The sequence below is a fragment of the Rattus norvegicus genome, chromosome 13 (genome assembly GCF_036323735.1).
Source record: "Rattus norvegicus strain BN/NHsdMcwi chromosome 13, GRCr8, whole genome shotgun sequence".
NCBI classification, from domain to species: Eukaryota; Metazoa; Chordata; class Mammalia; order Rodentia; family Muridae; genus Rattus; species Rattus norvegicus.
Genome location: NC_086031.1, coordinates 108736205 through 108743272, shown reverse-complemented (window position 1 = coordinate 108743272; position 7068 = coordinate 108736205). Strand labels below are relative to the sequence as shown.

The 7068-nt window shown below is 42.6% G+C and overlaps 1 protein-coding gene and 1 non-coding gene across 3 annotated transcripts in view; one reads left to right on the top strand and one right to left on the bottom strand.

Moving 5' to 3' along the window:
• Plxna2 (plexin A2) overlaps positions 1 to 7068 on the bottom strand; it is a 205182-nt gene that overhangs the window by 145064 nt on the left and 53050 nt on the right. The window lies entirely within an intron of this gene.
• Positions 5572 to 5676, top strand: LOC120096389 (small nucleolar RNA SNORA28). Its single transcript, XR_005492820.1, has one exon. It is a non-coding gene; the product is annotated as a small nucleolar RNA SNORA28 (small nucleolar RNA).

The window sequence follows — 7068 nt, the reverse complement described above, 5'->3', positions numbered from 1 at the left end:
CCAACCAGAAAATAAAACCAAACCAAGGCTGATCCCACCTCTGCGGCCTTCCTCATTTCATGTGTGCTGTAAAGTTGGGCTGTTATCCCTGGATGGAGAAGGCAGCAGGTGCCACTTCAGCTGTTTAATGACACTGCCGAGGAAGGTGTCTTGGAAGCAGGGGCTGAGGAAGGAAGTAGTGTGGAAAAGAGGTGGCCCTATACCTGTAAAGAAGTAGTTAGAGTATGGAATGCAGTCATTGAGCTGTGCTCCTGTGAAAATGCAGGGGCACAGCAAGACAGTTTTCAGTATTTATTTTTGTTTGCTGTTTACTTTTAATTAAAGTAGAATTACAAAGTTTGCTATTCTTGGGCAAGTCCCTGTGCTTCTTAGCTTGGCATCTCCCATGCTTTCTTTATTGCTGATGACTACCATGGTGATTAAATAAAAGAACTGAGAGACCTGGAAGGGGAACCCAGCAGAACTCAGGAGTGATTAGTCCTGCAGTTATTCCACATATGGAAATGGTAATGGCCTTCAGACTGGAAGGGGTGTGTCACCAAGTAAGAGGAGAAAGATAGTTTTTGTTACCTAGCTCAGAGAGGTTAAATTCCATTCTTTAGTCTGAGAGAGATAGTAAGAAACTAGACTCCTGGTCTTAGAGATAAAAGCAACAGGGCCTGGATACCTGTCAAAGAAAATGCCATAATCACATGACATCAGAATATCTGTCCTCCTCTGCTTCCACTCTCTGAAACTGACCTCATCAAGGCAAGCCTGAAGAGCTCCCAGCCAAGTCTTCCTAAGACAGATCACAACAGCCAGAGCTATAGGAAAATGTCAGCAAGATGTTCTGCTCTCAGTCCTGCTCAGACAATGCAAGATATGAGGAGAGTTTCTGTGTATGTTCTCCATTTATGTCAGTATCAGGTCATATGCTCTTTGGACATAGTTTGTTGATGGCTAATCCTCTCTCTAAGGCCCAGACCAGCCAATATCCTTTCTTTTTCCTTCTTTTGAGTCAGGGTTGGTGTTGTTTCCCACTATCACGTACATGCCACAAGTAATCGATGGGGAGAAAAACAGAGGGTGTTGACCAGCAATCAAAGTATATAACCAAAGCTGGCTTGACCACAGGGCAGAGGAACAAGATACAACAGTGGTTAGCAACAAAAATGTCTACTGAGTATGTAAGGCTGGTACTCAGAAAACCAGGGAGGAAAGAGAACAAGAATACTGAGCTCTTGCTCCCATGCAATGGCATGTGTGCCAGGCTGCCAATCAGAGGGAGAAGGAAGGAGAGGGCAAGCTCATTAACTCCTCACTTTAATTCAGTGGTATATAGGCCAAGTCCTTCTACATATAATCTCATAAAATCCACCCTGGAACGCTGCAGAGTAAGAATGAAGAGTCACTGACATCTCCATTTCAGAGATAAGACAACTGAGTGACTCCCCCAAAATCTACCACTGTCTGGTTGGAGTCTGGGCATCTGATTCCCAGGCTTCTTCCTGCTGCTCATGGAGCCACTGCCTCAGCACAATGTTCCCTCAAAGTGTATGTCCATGCCTTGCCTCTAGAAAAATGAGAATGAAGCAAGAGGGTGTCGTGCCTTCAAGTAGATTGTGGGTGCTGGAGGAACATGCCTGCTGGATGCTTTCTTCCCCCATTGTTAAGGTTTTACAAGTTTATACACAACAGGTACTGCAAAGGTACTCTGAACAATGTACCAAAGAAATGTCAGCAAGGGCAGCAAGAACACTAACTGGCATTGCGAGCCAGCTGAACTTTGAGGCTTTGGTATAGGCTGCATTGCTAACTCACCAAATTACCCACTGCACTTCGTTTTACTGTCACCATGGTTGAGAGATGCTCAGTGAAGGTGACATGGTGACTGTGTGGAAGAAAAGCCACGAAGTTGTGTGCTCACTGTTACATGTGAAGTTGGAACCTGACCCTGAGAAGTTACCAAAGATGAGGCAGTGGGAGTGGGGTGTGTGGGAACTCCTTCTGAAGACAGAACACAGAATGATCTCCTGTACTGGCTAATGGGTAAAATATGCTGGGAGGAGAAGGTGAGCACATTTGAATGGCAAAACATCTCCTGCAAAGTGAGGTCTCAATAATGAGCTTCTTTCCCCTTCTAGAAAATCTTCCATGATGTATGTATAGAAAAGGCAGAAGGATAGTGGTGAGGATAGTTACTAAAGGTGTCTACAGGAACTGTAAGAGTCTTGTGATTCCAACTGATTTCAGGAGAAAGAAGCCTATAAAGAGGTCAACCAGAATAGCAACTCAGCTCTTCCATGCCATCTCTCAACTCTGTATGGTTACTATGGAGAGTCTGGCTGTGGTAACTCACAGCACATGGTCATCTTTGTGGAGGTAGGGTCTGTGGTCTGAGTCACTGACTTACCACAACACAAGGCATATTGGGTAGCCTTGTGGTTGACCAAGGGTTTAGGTTGTTGGACTGTATGCAATATCCTTATAGAAGGCCCAAAGCAGGAAGGAAAATTTACTGACCATGTTTACCAGGCCCGCTAGACAAGTGCACCGGCTCCTGTTCACACCTCTAAGCCTATGAAAAAGAGCCAACCTAAGGCAAAATGGTGAGCATACTAGCATGCTGTCTGTTTGTCTGTCTCTCCCTCCACTTCCCCCATGTGCACGTTTTTGTGTGTTTAGACACACACATGTGTATGCAGGTATGCATTTTCTCATGTGTGTATGTTGTGTGTATGAATATATATATGTGTGTGTGTGTGTGTGTGTGTACGTGTGTGTGTGTGTGTGTGTGTGTGTGTGTGTGTATGAAAACCAGAAGACAATGTTGAATGTTTTTCCTTAAAATGCTGCTCACCTTGCTTTTTGTGACAGGGTATCTCATTGGTTTGGCACTTGCTGGTTTAGCAAGGTTGACCAATCAGCTCCAGGAAGCTTTTGGTTCCTGCCTCCCCATAACTGGCATTAATGGACATCACCATGTCTGGCATTTTTACATGGGTTCTGGAGATCAAAGTAAAATCCTCAAGCTTGCACAGCGAAACACTTTACTGACTAAGCTATTTCCTCAGCCTTGTAAACAGCTCTAATTTCTGGAGCCCTTTCGGTCCAGTATTACAAGAGTAAACTTGGCCTTGTTATATTATGTGAAGTGACTCTGTAAGATAGGTATAATCATTCTGACAGACAAAGAAGACCAAACTCAGTAAGATTGCCTGATTTGTTCAATATTGTCTACTTAGCAGGTAATAGGATGGGAACTACAGCAAGAGTCTTACATCAACCCTCTTTTCTTAGCACATTCTGCTTCTGCCCTGCTTCCTAACAGTCAGGGGTTTCAGAAAGAGCCCATACCTACTGCAGTAGGCCCAGCATCAGCATCAGCACAGGGAGAAACCTGAAGCTGGCAGGGAACAGATGTTTATTAAGCATCTAGTAACAGGAGAAATATCTCTATATGCTTCCTAGCTAGGTGTGAAAACTTGCAGCAAAGATTTGAGGGTGCCTTCCACTTGCCACATAGATGACCAGGCCAGTAACTTTCTGGCTGATCCAGTTCCATCGACCCAGACTTGGACAAATTATTAGACTCTCTTTCTGCTTACTTTGTCTGACTTGGCTTTATAACCAAAACCATGACCCAGTCTTTATCTCTGGAAGTTATAGTCCTCAGCACCCAACTTGGTTCATAGCTTGTCTGGGCCGTGGGCTCTGCATCTGACTTCTTGTAGGTGTGCTTTTTCTCCTGAAACTGATACCAGTTTGGAGATGGGAAATATGTGTATATGTGCATAGATGCATGTGCATATGCATATGCAATTTTTTATGTGTGTAAGCATGAATGTGTGCATCCAAGTGTATGTGCACATATGTGTACATGCATGCCCACATGTATATGTATGTGTACATGATCAGTAGTAAATATAACAAAGTACTTCTGTTATTTGGGGTACACACTGTTCTGATGATCAAGCAGGCCCAACTCATTTGAACCTTTATTTTTAGTTAACAAAATGGTACCCAGCCTTAGTTAACAAAAAATCTTACCAGTGAACCTTGAAAGCTACAGCAATGACCTGCCTGGTGAGATATGCCCGTTGGTGCAATAGAGACATGTTATGGGAGTGACCAACAACATTCTGGTTAGATTTAAGGTCCACTCCATGAAATGAAACTCATGTCCATTATTGCCAATAAGGTCAAGAACCTATGTCTATATAGGTCATAGGCCCTAGGGGAGAACCTACTACTATCAACTTGCTAAACAGACATAGCATTGAAACAACTCTTGATGACTTATTGCTATATCTACAGAGCAGTGAATCTCTCATCTCTCAACAGAGAACCTTTCAGCAGTAGATAAAAATTAATATGGAGACCCACAACTGGTCAATATATAAGGTCCAAAGGTGGTGAATGACTTCCAAGAAACAATGTTTTCCTGACACAACAGGGAAGTTGCATATATGAATTCACTGTGGCCGTGACAGCATACACAAGATCTGTACAAGCTAAATAAAATCTCAATATGGAGGGAGGGGAATGTGGGAACAAAGCACCACCCTCAGCTAAGATGCTACTGACATTTGATAGATGTTAGAGAGGGATGTCAGTTTTCTTTAATGGTATGAACCCTGATGTATCACTATACCCCAGGATACAACTCAAATTGGACTCTTTGGGTGAGAGAGAGAGAGAGAGAGAGAGAGAGAGAGAGAGAGAGAGAGAGAGAGAGAGAGAGAGAATCACACCAAGTTGGGTTGGTAGGGAGGAGAGAGGAGAGGATCTAGAAGGAGCTGAGGTAAGGCTAAGAACACAATCAAAATACCAAATGCTTGAATTATCCTAGATCCACAGAATACATGAAACTCAAGAAGAATGACCAAAATGCAAATGTTTTACTCCTTCTTTAAAAGAGGAACAAGAATACACTTGGGAGGCAATAGGGAGGCAAAGTTTAGAACAGAGACAGAAGGAACACCCATTCAGAGCCTGCCCCACATGTGGCCCATACATATACAGCCACCAAACTAGGTAAGATGGATGAAGCAAAGAAGTGCAGGCTGACAGGAACCGGATATAGATTTCTCCTGAGAGACACAGCCAGAATACATCAAATACATAGGTAAATGCCAGCAGCAAACCACTGAACTGAGAATGTTCCCCATTAAAGGAATCAGAGAAAGGACTGAAAGATCTTGAAGGGGCTTGAGACCCCATATGAACAACAATGCCAAGCAACCAGAGCTTCCAGGGACTAAGCCACTACCCAAAGACTATACGTGGACTGACCCTGGGCTCCAATCGCATAGTAGCAATGAATAGCCTAGTAAGAGTACCAGTGGAAAGGGAAGCCCTTGGTCCTGCCAAGACTGAACCCCCAGTGAACGTGATTGTTGGGGGGAGGGCAGTAATGGGGGGAGGATGGGGAGGGGAACACCCATATAGAAGGGGAGGGAGAGGAGTTAGGGGGATGTTGCCCCAGAAACTGGGAAAGGGAATAACAATCGAAATGTAAATAAGAAATACCCAAGTTAATAAAGATGGAGAATAAAAAAAAAAAAGAATAAAAGCCTTGTAAGGGGAGAAAAAAACTGTGTGACACAATTTGAGCTTGCTATAGGAAGAAAGTCTAACCTATTCTGGTGTTCTCTTCCCCGTGAGACAAGCCATTTTGTAGGCTCAAACAAACTCTCTTAATTGTTGATCTGGTTTCAGATGTAGTTTTGTTTAAATTCATGGGGCAAACTACCTAATATAAACTTCCTAATCTTTAATAACTCCAATACTGTATCAGTACAGCTTCACCTTATTTTATAATCTATGCAATATAGTTAGTAAATTTATTTGATGTCTGAAAAAATACATTGTATGAAATTCTCAAGGAATTAGTAAAAACATTAAAAATTATAGTTATCCTTGATATTCAAAGCATATGAGATTAAAATGCTTTGACTGAAGGATGAAATTAGAGGGAAAGTGTATCTTAGCTTTCTATTTCTGAGATAAAACACCATGACCAAAAGAAACTTGGGAGAGGAAGGCATTTATTTCAGTTTATGTGTAGTCCATCATCTAGGGAATTCAGGGCAAGAACTCAAGGCAGGAATCTGGAGGCAGGAACTGAAACAGAGGCCATGGAGGAGTGTTACTTACTGGCTTCTTTCCCATGGCTTATTTATCTGGCTTTCTTATGGCACACAGGATCACAAGCCAGAGGTAGTACCATCCAGAGTGATTTGGTCTTTCCCATATCAGTCATCAATCAAGAAAATGCACCACAGTCTTGTCCAGGGATGAATCTGGTGGGGACATTTTCTCAATTAAGATTCCCTCTATCCAAATAACTCTAGCTTGTGTCAGGTTGACATAAACCCAGGCAACACTTGGCCATTTCAAATACAGTGTCCCAAAACAACTGACACCATGTTTTAAGATTTTGGAGTCAGAGACAACTTTGAATCTGATTTAAGTAACAAGCCCTTTACCCTAAACATTTTACATACTAATATTTGTAAAACGTGTTTTCTTCTTTGGTTATATCACTGGGACATGAATTCTGGAATAAAAGTTTCCAGCTACTCAGTAAAGTTAGTGATGAAACCCACACAGTACTGGCCTTGCCCCTTCCATTTACAAAGAATAGAAGCTCAGAGACAAAAAGCACAACCTTCATATGTCAAATTTCTATTTCAAGAGCCTTGGTTTTGGTCTTAGTTTTTCACTGCCCAGGGTACCAAGATATAAGAGAATGTTTGTGTCCTGGTTTCCAAACTGGTCCCATGTTCATGAGCTGACATATCTAGGTGATGATCATAGTGTACAGCGTTCTGGTACCTGCAAATATTAGTGATGTCACTGGACTACTCTGGACCAGTATCTTCTTCCTATGTTCTAGGCCGGAGGGTTATCAGCATTTCAAGATGAGTTCAAAGCAGATGACAAAGACTTGAAAGATCTCTGCATAACTTGAACCCTCTAAACAAGGGTAAGGGCACTGTCACCGTCTAAGCCCTTAGACCATGACTAGAAGACTCAAACCTAGTTTAGTACCCGCAGGCTTGTGAGCCAGGGAGAGAAAGA